This window comes from Hyaena hyaena, unplaced genomic scaffold (genome assembly GCF_003009895.1).
Source record: "Hyaena hyaena isolate Hyena2069 unplaced genomic scaffold, ASM300989v1 scaffold_961, whole genome shotgun sequence".
Lineage (NCBI taxonomy): Eukaryota > Metazoa > Chordata > Mammalia > Carnivora > Hyaenidae > Hyaena > Hyaena hyaena.
This window is the reverse complement of record NW_024081586.1, coordinates 53,763-77,781: the sequence shown is the minus strand read 5'-3', so window position 1 is coordinate 77,781 and position 24,019 is coordinate 53,763. Positions and strand designations below refer to the sequence as shown.

Below are 24,019 nucleotides of genomic sequence, written 5' to 3'. Positions count from 1 at the left end.
GGGAGTGCTAATTTCCCCATTTTTCAGAACAAGCAATCAATCAATACTGACTAAATTGGACAGATTTAGTTCAGAAGAACCATCATGACTCCAACTTCTCAATATTTATTTATTTCCTTCTTAAATATGGTTTTATCTTTTTGGGAAAAAATCTCCTATCTTAAAAATCAGATATTTATGCACATTCAAGCAGTTACTTCAGTTTTACTCATGTTTTATTTATTTGTTTTTATTACAAATTAGAAAGTAGCATTCTTTAGTGTGATACCATTTTTATGGAATTATTTTTGCCTCTGTTTCTGTGTCCATCTCTTATCCATCTTTCCATCCACTTTTCTATCTATATTTGGGGTGATGCTTGCTTAATGTTAAGAAATGATTATTATTGTATAAAATAATATGGGTAACTCTTAAATTTTCTCATCTATAATTTGCTTAACAAAAATAAAAAGTGTATGTGTCACTTTCTGAAACAAATATTATTAATCTGAAATAATAAGAAGAAACTTTGAAAGTTATTGTTGTGATGCAGATATTTTTCTCAGGTAAAAGAGAGGAGCTTGCAGAACATTCTAGGATAGTTTTCACTTCTTAATACCAAGTGTTATTCTTTAAGAGGTGGGAATATAGGTAGAGTTTCTTGAATTAGGCCAAAAAAGAGAGATTCAGTTTGGCTCTGAAAGGCAAGTCTATAATGCAAATGTTGTCTTTGCCCTTAAAATTTACCACCTTTAGTTTCTGAGATAACACTCATAAGACACTTCAGTGCAACAGGGAGATGAAGTTTGACTTAAAGAGAGCTCTGAAAGGTTTGTGGCTGCTGTTAGCAACCTTCAGTTCTGTCCTACACTGGTGTCTCTGTAGGGTGGCTCATGAAATGGCTTTCAGCAGAGTGGAGCAGTAAGAGTGGAAGGGAGTAAAGAGAAGGTGTGGGTAGGCTAGTGAGAAAATACACCCAAGTCCAGAAACGCAGTCTTTTAGTAACCTGATCTCAAAATTGACCTCCCACCACTTCATCCATATTCTTTTTGCCACAGTTGAGTCACTAAGTCTATGCCACATCCAATGGAAGGAGTTTAAGAACCTACTTTTATGGGAAGGACTGTCAAAGAATTGTGGGCCTAGCTACCAAATTTGCTGAATCTTTTTCCACTCTCTGCTCACTTCTTCACTCCTTGAAGTCTTAAGTGTGTCCCTTCTTCTCTGCTGAAACTTCTGGAAGATTCCTATTAGCCTTCTTCTTAATGGTTCAAAAGCCTTTACTTGGGATTGTAATCTTTCATCTCTGTGCACCACTGACTGCTTTTCAAATTTTGATCTGTCTCTTTTGAGAGAGAACAACTCCTTGAAAAAGTGAGTACTTTTTTATACAAGTTTGTCTCTGACACAGTATCTGGCACAAAGAAAATTCTAAATACTCTTTAACCTCAATAAATATGCTCAGTTTATCTATTCTTAGTTTATTCTGATTCTGTTCAGCCTTAGGTCAAATTGTGACCCTTCTGTGCTCAAAGCATGAAATGGTTCTCTCTCTTCTGTGCTCAAAACATGAAGTGGTTTCCATCTCAGAGTAAAAGTCAAAAAGTCTCAAGTTGCCCAAGAAGTCCTGTGTGATCTGCTCGCCCACTTCATATACCTCATATTCTAATGCTGCTCTTATTCTTGAGTCCATTCACATTGGACTCCTTGTTATTCCTTAATAACATTCTCTTGCCTCAAGACCTTTGTACTAGCAGTTCTCTCTATTTGTGATGCCCCTCCCTTACATAGCCACTGACTCTTCCCTCACCTGCCTGAGAGCTTTGCTTCAGTGATACCTGCTCACTGAGACATTCCCAGCCACAGTATTTAAAATTGATGTTTCTATCCCATTATGCCCAACAGTCTTTCATGCTTCATTTTTATATATAGCACTTACTACCAAAGATCACATTATATATTTTCTTTTCTTTTTTTAAATGTTTATGTTTTAAAGAGAGAGAGATATAGAATGGGAGCAGGGAATGGGCAGAGAGAGGAGACACAGAATCTGAAGCAGGCTCCAGGCTCCCAGCTGTTAGCACAGAGCCCAATGCAGGGCTCAAACTCACGAACCGTGAGATCACGACCTGAGCTGTAGTTGGACGCTTAAACTGACTGAACCACCCAGGTGTCCTTATATTTTCTTTTCTAAATTTTGCTTCTACTTAATCCCTCACTGGAATATAATGTGTTATTGACTGCTATATCCTCAAAACCTGCTGTAGTGTCTAGCATATTGTAAGTATATAATTAATATTTTCTGATTAGTTAATTAATTAATATTACATACATAATTAGAGCTGCTTTTCAGTTGCTGAAGGCATGAACACTATGTCACCAACCCCTTTCCCATCTATTCCCTTTGGGGCTTTTGTCAGAAAGGGTGGGAAGGCACAGGTGGGAAAGGGAGGGGCTCCTACTCCCAGAAAGGAGGGTCCTCTCAGACATGTATTTGATAAAGAGTAGGAAAATCACACAAAGATTAAAAAGGAGAGTAAGAAGATCAGAAAATCAGTGAGAAAAACCAAAGCTAGGAGCTTCAGAAAAAAAAAAAAAAAACCCCATATAGAATAGGGAGGGTGAGCAGAGCAATTTCTATTTCTGTTCACGCATCACCATCTCCTTGCTTATTGACAGATGCCAAGCCTTCCAGATCACCCCAATTAAACTGGAGGTTCCATGATCTCCCTTGAAAGTGGCTCCCCATAAATTGCATTAAACCCCAATCCTCTAGAGCACGATCGTGCGTGAGCCTTGATGAAAATGTATTGCCTTGCAGTGTCCTGCCTTAGACTGAGAAGAAGTGAACCAGCATTGGCAGGGCTTGATTTCCTCATGAGAGAAGGGGGCAAATGGTGGGGAAAAGGCCCTAAATCTCTCCTTATTTGCTGGGTAATTGTGGTAGTAATAAGCAGGCTTTCACACTTCCGCCTGGGGAAGGCTCCTGGGAATAAAGGCTCTGGTTGAAACCGGTGAGAGAAGGAAGGGGAGGAATATTTAGGGAGGAAATAAATACATAAATATGAAGACACAATTTTTAAGTAAAACAGGCTTTGGAAAATATCTTCTGGAAGCATTAGAACCTGTTTTCATTTAATTTTTTTTCTCATGTGTCACAAAATATTCATGTTTTGAAACCAACAGATTTTTTCAAGTGAGACTTTAGGAAAGGAATAAATCATTCAAAGCCTAAATTCTGATGTATTTATTAACTATGCAAAAATGTCCAAAATTATTGTGAATTGTGACTACGAATTAGTTTTAAGAGTAAGAAACGAAATCATTTTATTTTATTAAAAATGCCTATTTACTTACTTATTTTTTGGCCTATAATGTTCAGGTTGCTTTTTTGCAGCCACAATTACACCATTCCCATCTCCTACATGACCACATTATTCCTTTTGATTTCCTTCTTGAGTTGTCAATTTTAGGTTAAACTTGGACCAATGAACTTGCATTTAATCATGTGTATGTATAGAGTATAACTGTCATACTCTATATAAATGTTCTATAGAATAAGACAAATCTCCACAATCCACAAGCTATGTGGCTAGGCACGTTTCTTTCCCTCTCAGTTTTAATTCTTTGGTGTCTATAAAATATGGGTAATAATATTGCCTACCTCACAGTGATTTTTGCAGGGGTGAGGTGGAAATGAGGGGTTAGGTGGTGAGGTTTCAGTGGCATTAGGTGTCTAACATAGTATTTTATAGAATCAATACTGTTTTGCACAAGGTAAAAACAAACAAAAGTAAAAACACAAAAAGTAGGGTTCTTAGCTCATAGTAAGTATCAATAAACTGTTCTTCATCTTGATGAATGGTATCATCACCTATTCAGTTTTAAAACCCTAACACTAGTCTTCTTTGACGTTCCTCTTCTTTCCAGCTCCCCCTTTTTGCTGAACTATCACAAAGTTCTGCTGAATTTCTCTGCTCCCTGTTTCTGTGAGCTGTCATTTCCTTCCTTTCTGCCAGCAAGCCATCCCTCTGGTTCAAGCTGCTGTCATCTCTCCTGCTCTCCACAGCAGACATCCCTGGGACTCCAACACCCACTTGGGCTCTCCTTCTGTCCTGTCTCCACATTGAAGCAACACAGATCTTTTTAATGCTTAGTCTGAACACATTGTTCTCATGAAAACTTTCCAACTGCTTCTCATTTCTCTTGGAATAAAAAGCAGATTCCTTCACACGGCCTACAAGGCCCCATGTGAACTACTGTGTAGCCCCATCTGCTCTTCCCTCACTCTGTGCACCAGCCACATGGCCGCCTTTCTCTTAAACTGGCTACGCTTTCTCTGACTTGAGATTTCCTCATGCTGCTCTGCTGCTTACAACATCCATCCTTTTCTTTCTTTGTGGTAATTCCTGCTCTTGGCCCAAATGCCACTTTGTCTGGAAAGACTCTGACCTGCCAGACTATGTCGTGGGCTCCTGTTTATAGGGTTGTACTGCTCTTTCATTACAGTTAAGCAAGGTTTTAATCATATATTTGTGTGGTTACTGATTAGTATCTTATTCTCCCACTATTCTGTAAACTCCATGAGGATAACCTATCTCTTCATAGTGGCTACTAAAACCACAACTCAGGGGCACCAGGGCAGTTCAGTTGGTTATGCGTCCAGCTTCAGCTAAGGTCATGATCTTGCAGTTAGTGAGTGTGAGTCCCTTATCAGACTCTGCCCAGAGCAGAGTCTGCTTCAGATCCTCTGTTGACCTCTCTCTGTGCCCCTCCTGCCCTCTGTCAAAAACAAATAAATATTTAAAAAAAAAAAAACAAAAAACACACAACTCCTAGAATTGGGTCTGGCCAAAAATGCTTAATACATATTTGCTCAATAAATGAATATATGGGTGAACTTGTACTTCTAAAGTCTATTTTACTCTTTTTATATGTCATATTACTTGATCTTATAGATGAATATAAATATAATTATTTTCCTTTTAATATGAAGAGATAAATACAGAATGTCACTCTTTTGTAAGGATAAACCTGGAAAGACTGATTTCTAAGCCTTCTCTGTGTTTCATTCATTTGTATCTGGATAGAGACTATTGGCACCCTGCTTTCTCTTCTGTTCATAAATGCTGCCAGAGATCTCAAGCCTGTCTTTTATCTTCCAAAGATAGTTTATCTGTTTCCTCTTTCCTGGCCTCAGTGACTGCATGATATGAATGGGTCTTTATAATATGGTGATTGAGAACTCAGGATCTGGGGCGCCTGGGTAGCTCAGTCGGTTAAGCGTCTGACTTCAGCTCAGGTCATGATCTTGCAGTTCATGGGTTTGAGCCCCGTGTTGGGCTCTGTGCTGGCAGCTAGCTCAGAGCCTGGAGCCTGCTTCGGACTCTGTGTCTCCCTCCCTCTCTGCCCCTCCCCTCTTTACGCTCTCTCTCTCTCTCTCTCTCTCTCTCTCTGTCTCTCAGAAACAAATAAAAAAACATTAAAAAAAAAAAAAAACAAAACCCAGGATCTGGAGCTGAAATCCTTGGCCTTAGATTCTGCTTCTTCCAGTCATTATCTGCATGGACTAAAACAAGTTATTTTTATTTTAACTCATCAGGCTCCTGTTTCCTTTTCTAAAGTGTGAGTAATAGAATCTACCTTCAAGTATCCTTGGGAAAATGACACCAGATAAGGCATGTAAAATAGTACTTCATCTGTAACATCAGAATCACTAAAAGCTGATACCTATAGAATAATAATGGGACATTATTACTATTATAATAACTTTTTATTTTCTTTTCTAGTTCTTAACTTCACATATCCCTCCACCCATAATTGCGCTTGATAATCTCCTCAGTGCAGCTCAACATGGAATCACATGTAGATTCCCCACACCTAAGAAATCAGAAAAGTACCTCATTTTATTTTTCTCCCATTAAACTTTCAGCCTTTCCCAGTTTTCTTCTGTATTGTCATATAAAACTTTGGGATAAGCTTCTATTTATTTCTCTTCCATGCCCCACGTGCATAGGACACTATGCATAGGAACTATTAGACAGAGTTCCTCAAAGTTCTGTTTGAGAAGTTATTTAGTACCAACTTTTTCTCCAGAAACCAAAAGAAAACTATCCCAGATTTTGAGAAAAGATACTGCTGTCCAGACCTCCCCATAAATACTTTCCTGCTTGTCAGATGAACATCTCTATTTGGATAAGCAGTGTATTTTTACCAGAACCATGGAATATTTTATCTGTTTTCTTTCTACTCACTTTTTAAACCAGGACTTTAATAACCTCCTGGAAGGCCCTTCCTGCCTTGATCTGTAAACTTTTGCATGAATTCTTCCAGAATAATTTTAAAGCTACATAATATGAATCCTTCCCATCTTGCTCAAGATTGTAAAGCGGCGTACTATTTGTTACCATTACAGATGCCCGCTGCCGAGTGTGTTTCCTAACTGCAGGTTACGCTTCATCTGCTGCCTCTGGGGCTCCCAGAAGCAAGCGTGCCAGCTCCTCCCGGCTCACAGCGCTGTCTTCCTTACCCCCGTAACATGAGGATGCACCCTGTCTTAGACTTTTATCTTCCCATCCACACCCGCTCCTTTATTAAAGAATGTCCTCAACCATTCTCAGAATTCTCCACTCTTCTCTCTAAATACTTGTGGTCATTTTAAAAACCAACCAGCAAAGAATAGACATGTTCTGGGAAGCCTAATTAATAATAATAACAAAAATAAAGTAAAACAGAAATTAAACATGGGAAAGGAAATTTAAAAAGAGAATTTTTTAAAAAATTACAAATAATACTCTATGTCATATAATGTGCTTTAGTCCATTCAGACTGCTATAACAAAATTCCATAGCCTGGATGGCTTATAAACAACAGAAATTTATTTCTTACAGTTCTGGAAGATGGAAGTCCAAAATCACAGTGCCAGCATGGCGGGGGTTGGGCAGTCCTGGCCAAGGCCTTCCACAACTTCTCATTGTGGCCTCACGTGGTAGAAGGGTGAGAGATCTCTCTGCAGGCTCTTTGATAAAGGCATGAATCCCATCAGGAGGGCTCTGCTTTCACCGACCTAATCACCTCCCAAAGGCCCCAACTCCTAATACCATTATTGGGCATTAGGTTTTCAACATATGAATTTTAGAGTACACATTGAGACCATAGCACTATGCTTATAAATTTGAAAATATAAATGCAATGAACAGTTTCCCAGAAAGTGCTAATTATTAACAATTGTCTAGGGGAAAGCCTGGTCTCATTAAAAATTAAACAAACTAAAAAATTTATTATAGAAATATATATTTTTAACATTTCAGCTTCCAATGTTTACATGTATGGACATTTTCTCAAAAGCTTAGGGAATAGAATGTAGAAAAACATATCAAGTTACTGATTTAATATCATAAAATTATCAAATTCAGGGGCACCTGGGAGGCTCAGTTGGTTAAGCATCTGACTTTGGCTCATGTCATGATCCCAGGTTCGTGAGTTTGAGCCCCTCATTGGGCTCTATGCTGACCCTCCTTCTCACTGCCCTACGCTCACTTGCTCTCACTCTCTCTCAAAATAATAAAAATAAAAATAAAAATAAAATAAAATAAAACAATCAAATTTAGATAACGAACCTGACAGTAAAAGCAGAAAAAAATACACATAGAACTATAGACTACATAGCTATCTGTATTTCCATCTTTAAATAAAATCTTATTTATATAGAGAGGTGAAACCTAAATAACCTATGAATAAATTGAATCCAAATATATCTTAAGGGCACCTGGGTGGCTCAGACAATTGAGGGTTGGACTCTTGATTTTGGCTCAGGTTGTGATCCCAGGGGCATGGGATTGAGCCCTGTGTAGGGCTCCCCAATGAGCACTGAGCATTTGGAACTCTCTCTCTCTCTCCTCTCTCTCTCTCTGCCTCTCTCCCCTGTTCTCATGCTCTCTTCCCAAAACAAAAACAAAACAAAACAAAAAAACTAAGCTAAACTAAAAACCAAATATAGCATAAATATGATCCATAAATACAATGTAACATTTACATATAGAATATAATGATGAATTAATATTAAGAGATCAATTAATTAGATCAAGAGATAAGAGGGGGAGATGATTATCTCAGGAATTAGATAAGCTTCTGATCATATTTACCATCCATTCTATCACATTTCTTAGAAAACATTTTTTTTTATTTTTTATTTTTTTACAAATAGTTTATTGTCAAATTAGTTTCTACATAACACTCAGTGCTCATCCCCAAAGTGCCCTCCTCCATGCCCATCCCCCCTCCCCCCCACATCCATCAGTCCTCAGTTTTTGTCAGCATTCAAGAGTCTCTCATGGTTTGCCTCTCTCCCTTTCCCCCACCATTTCCGCCCTTCTTCTCCCCCTTGTTCCTCCGTCAAGTTCCTCCTAATCCTCCTATACGTGCAAACATATGATATTTGTCCTTCTCTGCCTGACTTATTTCGCTCAGCATAACACCCTCAAGGTCCATCCATGTTGCTACACATGGCCAGATTTCATTCTTTCTCATTGCCATGTAGTATTCCATGGTATAGATAAACCACATCTTCTTGATCCATTCATCTGTTGATGGACACTTAGGCTCTTTCCATATTTTAGCTATTGTGGAGAGTGCTGCTATGAACATTGGGGTACATGTGCTCCTATGCCTCAGCATTTCTGTATCCCTTGGGTAAATTCCTAGCAGTGCTATTGCCGGGTCATAGGGGAGTTCTATTGTTAGTTTCCTGAGGAACCTCCACACTGTTTTTAGAAAACATTTTATAACATGATAATCAAGATCCAGCTTTACATTTAAGTGTGAAACATTAGAAATTGTCCCATTTTTTAAAAAAAGATTTTTTAATTTTAAGCAGTCCCTTCACCCAATGTGGGCTTGAACTCACAATCCTGAGATCAAGAGTCACATGCTTCACCAACTGAGCCACACAACTGATCCAGCCAGATACCCCTAAATCGTCCCATTTTAATGAAGAGCAAAAGAAAGATGCCTGCTCTAAAAATTCTTTCAGTAAAATAAAGTGAAAAATTGAAACAAAACAAAATAATTGGGATAGGGATTATAATTAGTATTTTTTGTATACTATTTTATTTTTAGAAAAAAAATAACTTGAGTATAATAATTGATAAGACTTTTGCAACATGACTATATACAAAGTAATTTTGTGAAAACTAATAGCACTTCTGTAAACCAAGAGTAGCTCCTTAGAAAATATAAGAGGAAAATAATTCCATTCACAGTCGCAGGTAAGAAAAATACAATCCCTGGGAATGAACATAGTACAATGATGGCATTATGAGAGAAATTGTGAAATAAATTGCTAGATGAGAGCTCTTTTATTTTTAATTTTTTAAAAAAATTTGGGGCCCCTGGGTGGCTTAGTCAGTTAAGCGGCCGACTTTCGCTTCGGTCATGATCTCGTGGTTCGTGGGTTCGGGCCCCGCGTCGGGCTCTGTGCTCACTGCCAGCTCGGAGCCTGGAGCCTGTTTCAGTCTGTGACTCCCTCTCTCTCTGACCCTCCCCTGCTCACGCTGTCTCTCTCTCTCCTAGAAATAAATAAAAAATAATAATAATAAAATAAAATAAAATAAAATAAATTTGAGTATAGTTGATCTACAACGTTACATTAGTTCCAGGTGTGTAGCATAGTGACTCCCCTTCTCTCTACATTATGCTGTGCTCGCCCCAAGTGTAGTTGCAACCTGTCAACTATTCCAGTATTATTGACTGTCTTCCTTATGCTGTCTTTTATTCCCATGATTTATTCATGAGAGCTCTTTATTTTAAAGAAGTGACTCCTTCTCAAGTTAATACTTTGATTTAAAGCATTATCTATAAAAATACAATTGATCTCATTGTGTGTGGTAGCTATGTACTGTAAAGTTGCTATGAACCCTGAATTAGAGAATTCTGAACCATTGTTCTGAAATATAGGAAATACATGATTAGGTTCCTGAGACACTGTGGTTACAACTTTTTCACCAAGGAAATAGTATATGACTGTTTTATGTTTGTTTGTTTGTTTGTTTGTTTTAATACACCTTATTTAATATATATTGCTTGTCCATTAACTTTGAATTCTTGCCCGACAGCACTATAACACATGGATTTGAACCAAGCGTATCTAAAACATGCATTTTTCTCTGTAAGGCACATCATGATTTTAATGAACTAGATAGCACTTCACAGTACTTATGGTGACCACTTTAAACAGTGACTCACCTGCAAAATTACCTGCAAAAAGTACAGAAATGTGGAAAACATGACACTAACTAGATCACGGAAAGAATACTTGTGTACAGTATGAGAGCTTTCGCAAGAAGGTGGAGCAGCGCCTTGTCCAGCGTTAGCTGGGAACGTGTGTGTTAGGCAAGTCACAGTTTCTGCTCTTCTGCTCAGGTCTGTAAATAACCACGGAAGTACTCTGAGAATTGATTTTGGAGTAACAAATTAATTTTAGTGAATAGGTAAATTTGCATATATGGAATCCATCAGTAATGAGGATTTAACTCTACATATTAATTTGTAGCTATTCTTAAAAAAGAAATTCTAAAATTTGCTTGTAAAATAAACTGGTAGGAATGCAACTGAAAAATTGGAAAATCAAGAAGGAGATGTATCTTACTGCACATTAAAATTGATTATATAGCTTAAGAAATTTTAAATCCTTTGATGTTAAATATATACAGACAGACAATAGAATTTGGAATCCTAGAATAAACTCAAATACTTGATATGTAGCAAATAGTGCATCATAAAATAATGAAGAAGCTATGTGTGATCCAGGAATTGTTATTTTAACTTTGTATATGTAGAAAACCTAATTTATTTTTTATCATGTATATCAAAATAAATTACAGATGAATTTAAAAATATAGCATATATAATGTAATATATATTATACATAATACAATATATAAAAACATTAAATATAACATATATCATTATATAAATGATAATAGAATAAAATATATGTGACTGTTTAACGGATATTTTGGGGAAAAAAGTTTTTCTCAGCATTAAAGCCATAGGAAAAAAACCAAAAAGATTAGTAGATAAATTAAGGTTTGCCTAAAAGACAGACTATCTAGCTATTTAAAATGTTTTCAAAGAGTATTTAGTGATATAAGAGCATTCACAGCACTCTGTTAAGTGAATGAAGCAAGATGCAAAATCACATCTGCATTATATATCCTGATTTTTCTGAAGACTTATTTTAATGTTTATTTATTTGAGAGAGAAAAAGAGAGCACAAGTGGGGGAAAGACAGAGAGACAGAGAGAGAGAGAGAGAGAGAGAGAGAGAGAGAGAGAGAAAGAGAATCCCAAGCAGGCTACATGCTGTCAGTGCAGAGCCTGATGTAGGGCTCAAAGTCGTGAACCATAAGATAGACCGTGATGACTGGAACTGAAGTCAGATATTTAACCACCTGAGCCACCCAGGCACCCCTTTCTGAAGACTTTTTAAACTTCTTTCTCTACTATTGTGCTGTGACACACATGTTGCTTCCTCAAATGCATCACAAACTGCAAATATTTGATTTATTAGCTATTTCTGCTGTTAAAAAAAATAAGGGATATAAAAATTTTAGGAGTTTATTTGAGCAAAAATCTATTCGAATTGGGCAGCATTCAATTTAGCAGATAGAAAGAAGCTCTGATGAGCAGTACAAGATGGAAGGCTTTTTGTTTTTTTAAGTTTATTTAGTCGTTATGAGAGAGAGATTCAGGCTCAGTGTGAAGTCCTATGTGGGGTTCGGTCCTATGAACTATGTGATCATAACCTGAGTCAAAATTGAGTTGGACGCTTAATCAACTGAGCCACCCAGTATCTCTAGGATGAAAGCCTTTTATAGGCAGAAGAGACAGGGAACAAGGAAGTTCTACTTGGTAAAAAAGTAGATTAGTATTGCAGTTACTTTCCTTTAGGAGATGACAGTGGTCTCTTAGGCAGATGACATAACTAGCACTGATCAAGTGATTCAAGATTGGGTTCAGATTCCATTTCTGAGAGAGTCAAAACTATAATTAAGTCAAGTCTTGGTCTGGTGATGTCAGACTTAGCATAAGCAGCTTTGTTTGGGGCCCAGTGTCATGTTTTTAACACTGTCAACAGGACGTAAACTGCAGGGGGCTATGTACCAGGCTTGTCTTGTGCAGTAGATGTCTTCATTTCATATTGAGCAAAATGGTGCTCTTTTCATAGTTGGTAGTCAGTGAATAATTGTTGGATGAATGAATGAATGAATTTGTCAAAACATTAGCTAGAATCATTTTAAAAAGGTAGAGATAATTGATATAATCACTGAGTGTTTTTTTAAAACATTTATATGAAATTTTCAAATTTCTCCAGCAAGTTTAATTTACATCTACAAGGAGAAAAAGATCATTAAACACACATACAATAATTATTTTTCTTTATCATGGGTCTTTCTCAACCCCAGTTGACTTTATTTTATTTCCCAATATGTTTTCTGTACATTTTATTTTGTTTCATATTGTCCTTTTTATTTTAGGCTTACACTATCATTTTGATTAGAGGGAAGTTAGACCAACCATATATGCTATTTATTTTAGTTACTAAAGTCATTCCTTCTTAGTTAAATAAGAGGCACCTCAGACAGACTATATTTGTTTTAACTGAACAAAGGTAACAGCTCTTAAAAGGACCAGCTCGCCAATGCCTTTTACATTCTCATCTTTCTTGCTGTATTTCATCAAGCTCAACACCTGACAAACCACCAGTTCTCAAAGCACAGATCATCATCAGGCTGTGGCTGCTCATTTTTGCCACTTACTCTTTTCAAAGAAACCAGTCATGCCAAGAAAAATACGTATATAGGCTCCCCTGTCCTTTGCCAAAAGTAAAAGGTGGAAATTAGCATTAGCTAAATTCCATTGGAAGTTATAAACGGAGTCAAGTTTTGGAAAGGTTAGTTGAGGTGGGGGAGCCACCCCATTCACAACTGGAAACATTCATAACAAGGCCATTTAGCCAATACATATTTTCCTCGTTAGTACATAAGGGTAAGCTGAATAAAGGGTTTGAATTACAAAGCAGCCTGATCCTGCACATTCTCTGAGCAATGACTGCTATTTGTGTCAAGAAAACAAAGAGGCTGAGAAAATGAGAGAGAGGGAACAGGAGGGAGAATGAGACCACATGTAAGAGTTATCCTTCTCACATGAAACAGGAAAACTCACTTGAAATTAGATTTTTTTTTATTATTGGAAAGTTAGTGTTTTATATCTTTGGTAAGATCGTTATTCACAGAAAAAACAGAAGTATTTCCAAGGTTTTTATAGGACTTTTTGTCTCTTTCTGAATACAGAGCACAAACTCCAGTAACCACCGTACCTGTAGCCCTTTTCTCCAAATGTCCTACTCCCCATGACTTTGGCCGCGTGGTGTTGCTAATGTGCAGTAATGGTCTAGCTGGAAAGGCATTTATGTTCCATTTCCCCCCAATATTATTAAAACTGCTCCATCACCTCCTGTAATGTGGGCCTCCGTATTTTCTCTTGCCTGTATCCCTGACATGACATAATGCCTGCCCTCACCAGTATGCTATAACATAGAGGTAATTGAAACATAACTCACCCTAAATTACAGTCAATGTTCAGGCAGGGCCCCAGTGAGCTTCCTGAGGCTCATTACAAGTATAAGCTAAATATTTCTTTAAGGGGAAGGAGGGAGATCTAAAGCTTAAAAAGAAAAGGAGGGGGGTGCAGAAGAAGAGAGAGGGAGGAAGGCAGGAATGGGGGAAAGAAGTCAATTAAAAATAAACAAGGATGAGGCAAGGCTCTTGAAAGAAAGATGCCCCCTTCCTTACAGTTTTAGGTGAGCCCCCTATTCTGCTGAGACCAGTAACAACCTGTTTCCATTATTAGCTGAATGGCTATTTCCTGCACTACTTGAATTTGTAAGTTTCCATTCAGTTGCCAGGAAGCATAGGTGCACATAATTGCATTTCCTGGCCCAGCGACTCCTGGGTTAGCTGTATTTACTCCTGGAAGAGGCCATGAAAAACGAAGTAGGAGCTGACTTCCTAAGACAGAATGGCACATTATGAAAGACAGTGTTTCCTCTCTAATTCTTTCAGTTATCAAAATCTGACAGGCCACTCTCCTGAGACTCTTGGGAGTAAAGATGTCAAAGTTCAAATGCTGCTAGCTTTGAGTGAGACTCCTCTTTTTAAATACGATCCTCTTCAATCTCATTAGGAAAACAGGAATAATTGTGCTAATCCAGTGTAAATTTCATGGGCTTCAGAGCTGAATGGCTTTCATGTGACTGAGTTAGTTCCATTTTTCCCTTTCACACATGGGAGGGCCCTTATAAACCCCTTTGTTATCCTTCTTGAGTTCCCCTTCCCTTCTGGGTGACTGTTTGATTCCCCTCATTTGAGTTGTCCTACCACTGAAGGCCTAGAAGCTCATCTCCAATACTGCAACCCTTTCCCAGATGATTGGCTTCTCCCTGCCAGTCCCAGGCCTAGGGCAGTGTTTTGAGGGGTTGAGCAAAGCTGGTGGGTGAGGGGCAGAGAATAGTTGCCCATCAAGACCCTGTGCTTCTGGAGGTTGGTCACTTGGTTGTGCTCTCTGCACTTCAATAGTAGTTTATAAATATATCCTACATGAATTGGCCTAAGTAAGGAACAGAGCCAGTGTATTCCTTTCTACACCTGCCTGCACCATTTGAGATGGCCAGTGTTCTGGAAGAGGCAAACGCTGTGCAGTCCATCCACGAAGGTAATGCAGAGACCCCTGCCCTTACCTAAGGGCTCAAACTGGCCTTTAAACAACAACAAACTTGATCTCAGTGTTCTTCATCAGCTTCCCACCACCATCCATAGTTTTTGTGGCTCTCTCCTTCAAGGTGAGAGGAAACCAAGGTCTTCATTCAGAATTCAAGATTATTTTACATCTTTCCCATTTCAGGGCCTAAGAAGAGTCATAGAATTATAGTCCTCATGACACTTAGGGATTATCTGTTCTGATCCTCTCATTTTATACATGGTTGGTCTGAGGTCTAGGGGTAGGAAAGAGCCTACTCAAAGTATATACGGTTAATCAGTGGTAAGTGTGAGTAGAAAGTACATTCCTGTTTCTCAGTTCTATGTTCTTTACACTGAACTGCCTTTAATTTTACATCCTGTTCTTAAAGGTAGAATTTTAGGTAGCTATCAAATTGAAAATGATCTGTTGTCACATCCATAATGAAATGTTAATGACTGATAATATCTTAATGCATTTGCCTTCTTTTAAGAGTTTGCCATTCAACCAGTACCTAGAAATAATAAAGAAAATTGAATTTCTGAAGATAGTATGTAAATACACTCAGAGTGAAAGAACTTTTGGGCAGCCATAATTGAAATTGTATCGTGTTATGCAACCACCTTCTTCCCTTAGATTTTAATGCTGGGTTTATTTGCGTATGTCGGCCAGTTGATATGGATTTATGTCACAGGGTTTACATTAGTGTGGGAAGGGACCTAAGAACTCATCTACTGCAGACCGTTCTTTTCTTGGCCGTGTTATCCAGTGGTACTCAGCTTGTTATTTGCATGGCCAGAACTTATACCGAAGAGGGCTGACTTTTTTGCAGAGTGGTTAAGTTACCTGAATCTGGTGATAAAATGATTTAAACAAAGGCATGCATTAGAATCACTTGGATAATCTGGAAAACCTTTAAAAGATACATATACCTGTGTATCCCATCTCCCTCAGACCTACTTCTGATTGTATAGGCTTAGAGAAGATAGCTAGCAGCTATACTTTTTTTTTAAGATTAGCATACAATTTATATACAGTAAAGTGTGTAAATCTTGAAATTCAAGTCATGATTTTTTTATGCACACACGTAGGTACATACATATGTGTACCTGTGTAACCACTAAGATTAAGATTAAATCAGGATTTCTAGATCCCAGAAAACCTCTCTGTGATCCCTGTCAGTCAATAATCCCACCTCTTCCAAGGATAACTTACTTCTTTCACTGGAGGTTATCTTGTCTGTCTTAAAACTTTATATAAATGCACTCATATAATGAGTGCTCTTTTGTGTCTGACATTTTCCCCTCAACAATAGATCTGTGAAATTCAACTATGTTGTTTAGTGTATCAGTAGTTCTTTTGCATTGTTATGTAGTATTTTATTTTATGACTGTGTCATAATTTGTTTACCTATTCTACTGTTGATGAACACTTAGGTTATTTATAGTTTAGTTATGACTACAGCTATTACAAACATTCTCATACATATTTTTTGATGGATATCAAAAGCGATATCACTTGCATCTGTTGGTTATATATCTATAAGTGGAACTATAAGTGCCGTATCATTAGGGTATATTCATGTTTAACTTTCAAAGATATTGGAGATGAGTTTTTCAAAGTGATTCTAGCATCTAACATTACTATAGCAATGGAAGAGAGTCCCTGTTTTCCTATATTATCATCAACCCTTGGTATTTGTCAGATTTTTCAATGTTAGTCATTCAAGTAGGTATACAGTGACTTTATTTTGCTTTTTTCTGATGATTAAGGATGAACATCTTTCCAAATGCTTATTGTCCGGATCTAACTTTTTTATATATGTATTAGAAATATCTTTTTCTAACTTGTGGCCTAGCTTTCTACTCTATTCATAGTATCTTTTGATGAACAGAGGATCTTAATTATCATAAAGTCCAATTTGTTGTTCTTTTCTTTATTGATCAGTATATTTTGAGTCTTGCTTATGAAATCTATTCAGTGGTCACACGTATAGTCTTCTATGTTTTCTTTTAGAAGCTTGATTATTTTTAGCTATCACATTTAGATCTCTGATCCATCTCAAAATTCTTTCTGCACATGGTACCACCTATAACGGCTAAAAGATGTCCAATTAATTTTAATTCCCAATCCTGATTTAGAATCAATGGAAGTAAAAAGATTCAGAGTCATGTTTGGGTTCAAATCCCATTGTGTCATTTAACAGTTGAGTAAAATTTTCTAAGTCTCTTTCCTTATATTAAAAACATGGAGAATAAGGTTTTGAAGATATTAAATGTAGTAATAATTTAAGGAGACTGATCCAGAGGAGAGACTCATGAAGTCATAGCTCTTTTCATTTACATCCTTTACAAGGATGGGTAAGTTAGGCCATTTAATATAAGATGCAACTCTTATAACTATTTAGGCATTGTTTTCTTTGCTTCACTCTTCATTAATTGATACACACCTACAGGTCATTCTGAGTGATTAGTAGATTATTCTAAAGGTTTGACTTAGGTAAGATTTTTAGAGGTAAGATGGCTACTTTTAGACTAATAGCTTATAGAATTCAAATAAAGAAACTAGAAATTCATGGGAGAACAAAGGGTGATAAAAAAATTCATAGCATTTGGCTTGAAAACATCCTGTCATTTCAAAATTCAAATGGGAAGAATTCATAGTAAAGAGAAAAATATTCTGGATTTAACAGGTAATAAATCCTACTTTTCTATTTTGGGAAAATTCACATAAATTGCCTGGATGATCATCTGCTTTGTATTGTTGAAGGCACTTTGCTCTGCCCCACAGGGGAGTATCACAGTATGTGCGTGTAGTTTTAGATACACATTCTCTCTTCTCTTGTCTTTCTATCCTGCACCAAACTCAATTCTGCTGACAGGGTTGAGGCAGTCCAGTGAATTCGTGTGCATGCCTTCACCTTACCTGATTGTCTCGGTTTCTCATCTTTAGGTCAGAGTGCCTAGGAAATTTGATTTGAACTGATAGGTTCCATTAATGATATAATGTTTATAGAAGAGGTTTATATATCTCTAAAATAAGACCTGTGTATGTCTAACCTTTCCCTAACCTCCCCAAGGAATTGCTAATTTGGTCTCTTAAACCAAAGAGAGAGTTGACTGGATTCATCTGAAAACTAACCTTGAGACAAAAGTTAGGTTTCTCAGTTCATTTGGGAGATGATCCACAGAAACAGAAATGTGGGTGGGAAAAAGAGAGTCAGGAAGAGGGAAATGCTGATAAAGTATGCATTCTGTTGCTGAGGTGTTATGGGCTGAATTGCGCCCTCACCCCAAACTCATATGTCTAAGTCCTAACTTCTGGTACCTCAGAAAGTGACTGCTTTGCAGACAGAACCATTGAAGAGGTAGTTAAGATAAAACAAGGTCTGTGGGTGGGCCCTAACCTAATGTAACTTGTGTTTTTATAGGAAGAGATTAGGGCATAGATATGTTCATGCACAGAGGAAAGACCACATGAGGACACAGAGGGAAGTTGGCCATCTACAAACCAAGGACAGAGGCCTCAGAAGAAACCAAGCCGGCTTACACCTTGGTTTTGGACTTCCAACTCCAGAACTTTGAGAAGAAAAAATTTTAAGCCACTCAGTTTATGGTATTTTTTTACTACAGCTCCAGCATACTACTATGTGGAGACAAAAGCTCAGTCCTGCTGGGTTGCTGCTTAATTACCGGCATAAGGTAAAACTTGTCTCATGGTTGTCCCACCAGAGGATGGAAAGATTCGACTATCTATGTACGAACTCATCCTTTATGGGGGCAGTTTGCTATGTGGGACATTAAACTTCCTTACACTTCCAAGTTGCAATTTCATATGGCTGAGTGATTTGCACTTGATATGGGATACTGGCTATGGGCCTGAGCCTTACCAGAACTGGCTTGAAATCAGATGGGCCCCAGGGATGTGGTATATCATGAGTATCTGAAAGATCCCAAGTTTTTTTTCTTTTTTAAAAAGTTTATTTATTTTGAGAGAGAGAGAGAATGCTTGTGCATGTATGCATGGGGGAGGGGCAGAGAGAGAGAATCCTAAGCAGGCTCTGGGGTGTCAGTGCAGAGCCCAACATGGGGCTTGGTCCCATGAACTGTGAAATAATGACCTGAGTCAAAATCGAGAGATGGCTTCTTAACCAACTGAGCCACCCAGGTGCCCCAAGGTACACCCTTAGTTTTTCTACATGGTGATGCAGCCCACTAGTTAATGTGGAGAATTAAATTACTGTGCTCAAAGTTTGGCCTCTCAGGAAAGCAGCTTATATTTTTTCCCTTTTCTTTGGCTTTTTCTGTTGTCTTGCTGCAGGGTGAGTTTTCTAGGAAGTAAATATGGAAATGTCATTTAGGACACAAGAATTTGTGAATAACACTTGTAGGAAAAGAAGGGAATCTCACCTGGCCAGAGGGAAACACAGGTTCCTGATATAGTCATGAACATCAGAGGGACCTCAGGCTGAGAGTGGTCTGCAGAGGTGTCTTGAGTCGGGAAGAAGAGGAGGAATTTTGTATTCCTACAAGAATCAGATGTTGGAGGCAGCCTTCCCCTGGGAGTCATGATAATTGAGCAAGCAGCTCTCATCAGCCAAGGGGAATTCCTGGAGAAGGCTGACAGGTCAGGGATGCCAGTTGGAAGCACTCTCAGCCTTTGACAGCTTAGTGTCAACTACACTTATGTGGCTAGGTAGGTGCAGAGAGCCAAAGTCTGCTCTTTTCACTGATCCTGTGTGGTTTATTTTCTTTCCTCTTGACTGTCTAGTTTCATGCAATAAGTCAGAGCCTTGCAAGGTTACAAAAAAACAAAACAAAAAACCCTACCCATTATTAATCAGATTGTTTGCTTTTTTCGTGTTGATTTATGTAAATTACTTACATATTTAGGATATTAACCCCTTATTGGATTTATCATTCGCAAATATCTTACCCCATTCAGTAGATTGCCTTTTTCATTCTGTTGATGGTTTCCTTGACTGTGCAAAAGCTTTTTATTTTGGTGTACTCCCAATAGTTTATTTTTTATTTTCTTTCCCTTGCCTCAGGAGACATCTAGAAGAATGTTGCTACAGCCAATGTCAAATAAATTACTGCCTTTGTTTTTTTCTAGGAGTTTATGGTTTCAGGTTTCACATTTAGGTATTTAATCCATTTTTTTTGAGAGAGAGAGAGAGAGAGTGATTGAGAGAGAAAGAGAGAGAGAGAGAGAGAAAAGAGAATGAACGGAGAAGGAGAAGGGGTGGAGTGAGGTACAAAATCTTAATCAGGCTTTACACCCAGTACAGAGCCTGACAAGGGACTCACTCAGTCCCATACCCTTGAGATCATGACCTGGGCCTTAAATCAAGAGTCAGATGCTTAACTGACTGAGTCACCCAAGTGCCTCTCTTTAATCCATTTTGAGTTTATCTTTTGTCTATGGTGTTAGAAAGTGGTCCATTTTCATTTTTTTTTACATGTAGCTGTCCAGTTTTCCCAGCACTGTTTATTGAAGAGACTTTTCCCCATTGTCTATTCTTGCCTCTTTTATTGTAGATTAATTGGCCATAAAAGCATGTGTTTATTACTGGGCTCTCTGTTTTGTTCCATTGATTTATGTGTTTATTTTTATGCCAATACCATGCTGTTTTGATTGCTGTAGATTTGTGTTATATCTTGAAACCTAGAATTATGATATCCTCAGTTTTGTTCATCTTTCTCAAGATCACTTTGGCCATTTGAGGTCTCTTGTGGCTTCATACAAATTTTAGTATTATTTGTTCTATTTCTGTGAAAGATGCTGTTGCTATTTTGATAGGGTTGCATTAAATCTATAGATGACTTTGGGAAGTATGGACATTTTAATAATATTTGTTCTCCCATTTCATGAGCATGGAATATCTTTCCATTTATTTGTGTCATCTTCAGTTTCTTCATCAATATCTTCTAGTTTTCAGAGTATACGTCTTTTAGTTAAGTTTATTTCTCAGTATTCTTTTTGGTGCAATTATAAATGAAATTCTTTTCATAATTTCTTTCTTGCTACTTCCTTATTAGCGTATAGAAACACAACCAATTAAAGGAATAATCCAATTAAAAAATGGACAGAGGGCCGGAACAGACATTTTCCCAAAGAACTACAGATGGCCAACAGATACATGAAAAGAAGCTCAACATCATTAATCATCAGAGAAATGCAAATCAAAACCACAATGAGATATTACCCTACACCTGTCAGAATGGCTAGAATCAAAAAGCCTAGAAATAACAAGTGTTGACAAGGATGTGGAGAAAAAGGAACCCTTGTGCACTGTTGGTTGGAATGGAAATTAGTACAGCCACTGTGAGAAAACAGTATGGAAGTTCCTCAAAAGATTAAAAATAGAACCATTTAATCCAATAGTTCCACTGCTGGGCATTTACTGAAAGAAAATGAAAAAAAATCTGATTTAGGATTGGGGATGATGCTGGGCATTTAGGACCTCATGCTCCAGCTCTGTTTTGAACAGAATTCTGTATTGGGTTTGAGTCTTTGAGAATAGGTGCAGCTAATAAAAAAAAGCAACACTGTGATTTCTCCTTGGCTGTTCCCTTTTTAAACCCATAGTGGCAGTAATAGTGGGTATGCTAATTAACAGGGAAGAATTAGATCATTTCAAGGTCTTGGGTATAATAATCAAAATATTTCCAAACCTCACTACTAACTTGATGTTCCCTGACTTCATAATCTCTAACTTGTTCTACTTCAGTATAACACAGAAGCTAAAGTTGGAATTTGCTTATCCAGGGTAATATGTGACATGAATATATTAAAAACCTCAGGTGTCTACCCTGTCTCTTTATTTTATCCAGACCACCTTTCATTTGCTATCCTGATACACAGCCTCTCTCTATGACTTGGAAGGCAATCTCTTTGGGTAGCCTGGCTGTAATGACTCATTTTGGACATACTTCTCTTGCTTAGCCTCAGCAGTCAGTGTCAGCCAAAGTTCTGGCATTCACCTTCTCATCCTAGAAATAAAGACTTTAAATAAATGAGTGTCTAATTCTAGCTCCCAACCAGAGGGATGTTTGTAAGCCCACTCACTTCTTGATTTCTTGTTCTTTCTATAGAACTGAGATGGATATTTACATTGTCAAGCCATGTGTCTCTAGTTTGGGTCCAGAAGAGAGAATCTATATACATTAAGGACCATTGCTGGATTCCCCGTGTGCAGATCCTTAGAACTATTCATTTTTATTTTTTAATTTTTTTTCTTAAAGAGTTTATTGTCAAGTTGGTTTACATATAACACCCAGTGCTCATCCCAACAAATGCCCTCCTCCATGTCCACCACCCCCCTTCCCCTCTCCTCCACCCCCATCAGCCCTCAGTTCTCAGCATTCAAGAGTCTCTCATGGTTTGCCTCCCTCTGTCTCCCCAACTATTTTCCCCTTTCTTCTCTCACATTGTCCTCCGCTAACTTCTTCCTAATCCACCTGTATGTGCAAACATAGTATTTGTCCTTCTCTGCCTGACTTATTTCACTCAGCATAACACCCTCTAGTTCCATCCATGTTGCTAGACATGGCCAGATTTCATTCTTTCTCATTGCCATGTAGTATTCCATTGTATAAATATACCACATCTTCTTGATCCATTCATCAGTTGATGGACACTTAGGTTCTTTCCATGTTTTGGCTATTGTGAGTGCTGCTATGAACATTGGGGTACATGTGCCCCTATGCATCGGCACTCCTGCATCCCTTGGGTAAATTCCTAGCAGTGCTACTGCTGGGTCATAAGGGAGTTCTATTGTTAATTTTTTGAGGAACCTCCACACTGTTTTCCAGAGGGGTTGCACCAGCTTACGTTACCACCAACAGTGTATGGAGGTACCCATTTCTCCACATCCTCACCAGGATCTAGAGTCTCCTGATTTGTTCATTTTCGCCACTCTGACTGGTGTGAGGTTGAACAGATCAATGAAACCAAGAGTTGGTTTTTTGAAAAAATTAAAAAAATTAACAAACCTCTAGCCAAGCTTCTCAGAAAGAAAAGAGAGAGCACCCAAATAGACAAAATCATGACTGAAAAAGGACTTATTACAACCAACCCCTCAGAAATACAAGCAATTATCAGGGAATGGTATGAAAAATTATATGCCAACAAACTAGACAACTTAGAAGAAATGGACAAATTCCTAAACACACACTCACTATGAAAATTCACACGGGAAGAAATAGAAAATCTGAACAGACCCATAACTAGTGAGGAAATTGATTCAGTTATCAAAAATCTCCCAACAAATAAGAGCCCTGGACCTGATGGCTTCCCTGGGGAATTCTACCAGATATTTAAAACAGAATTAATACCCATTCTTCTCAAGCTATTCCAAAAAATATTAATGGAAGGAAGACTTCCGGACTCATTTTATGAAGCCAGCATCACTTTGATTCCCAAGCCAGACAGAAACCCAGCAAAAAAAAAAACAAAAAACAAAAAACAAAACAAAACAAAAAAAACCCCAACTATTCATATTTAAAAGTGACCAAGACATTTGCTTGGTTTCATTTGAGTGGGGTCATGAAAAAAGATCTCCAGGTCCAGCTGCATATAAAATTGTCTTGGAGCCAAAATTCACTCACTTTATAATTTGGGGATGGTTCTTTTTCTTATAATAGAAATGCTCTCCTTTAAGAATGCTGCTGTCTTCTGTCCCCGAGGATACCCCTTCTGGGCTTTCCTCTGCAGTGTTTGTTCCTCTGCGAGGAACTGGCTTTAAGGCCAAAGCAATTTCTAGAAATATATCTAGATCCCATCAAAGGAGGCCAGGCTACTGAGTAGTAATTCAGAGATATTGGAGGAAGGAGGGTTTGATCATGAGAAAGCAGAGAGCAAGCTTGGTACCAGGACAATAAACTTTGATTATCTAATAGTGAAATTATCTCAGGCAATAACAAGGAAAAGCTGCTGGCTCAGTAATTCCTGAAATAGATCAAATTTAGCAGACAAGGGGGAGAGAGAAGCAAATTGAAGGAAGCAAAGATAAAGATCACCTGATGAGAATGTCATCTAAACTCTACCATGTTGATATTTGGAGTAAACAGTAGGTTTTGTATTTATACTTATTTATGACTTAGCTCAACAGCACCTCAGGTTTCATTCTTTAAAGCCATACCATTTGGGTCATAGCAGTAGGCTAGACTAGTATAACCTTGGGGTCAAAGTGAGCCAAGCTTTCCTGGATATGTTAGAACTGATAATAACAGAAGCAACAG

General features: G+C 37.8%; 1 long non-coding RNA gene across 1 annotated transcript in view; it reads left to right on the top strand.

The window, feature by feature from the left end:
- LOC120223120 overlaps positions 1-18,501 on the top strand; it is a 59,357-nt gene extending 40,856 nt beyond the window's left edge. The window contains exon 3 of the long non-coding RNA XR_005526206.1: positions 18,205-18,501. This is a non-coding gene — a long non-coding RNA (uncharacterized LOC120223120). The remainder of the gene's footprint in view (positions 1-18,204) is intronic.
- The last annotated feature ends 5,518 nt before the right edge of the window (positions 18,502-24,019 follow it).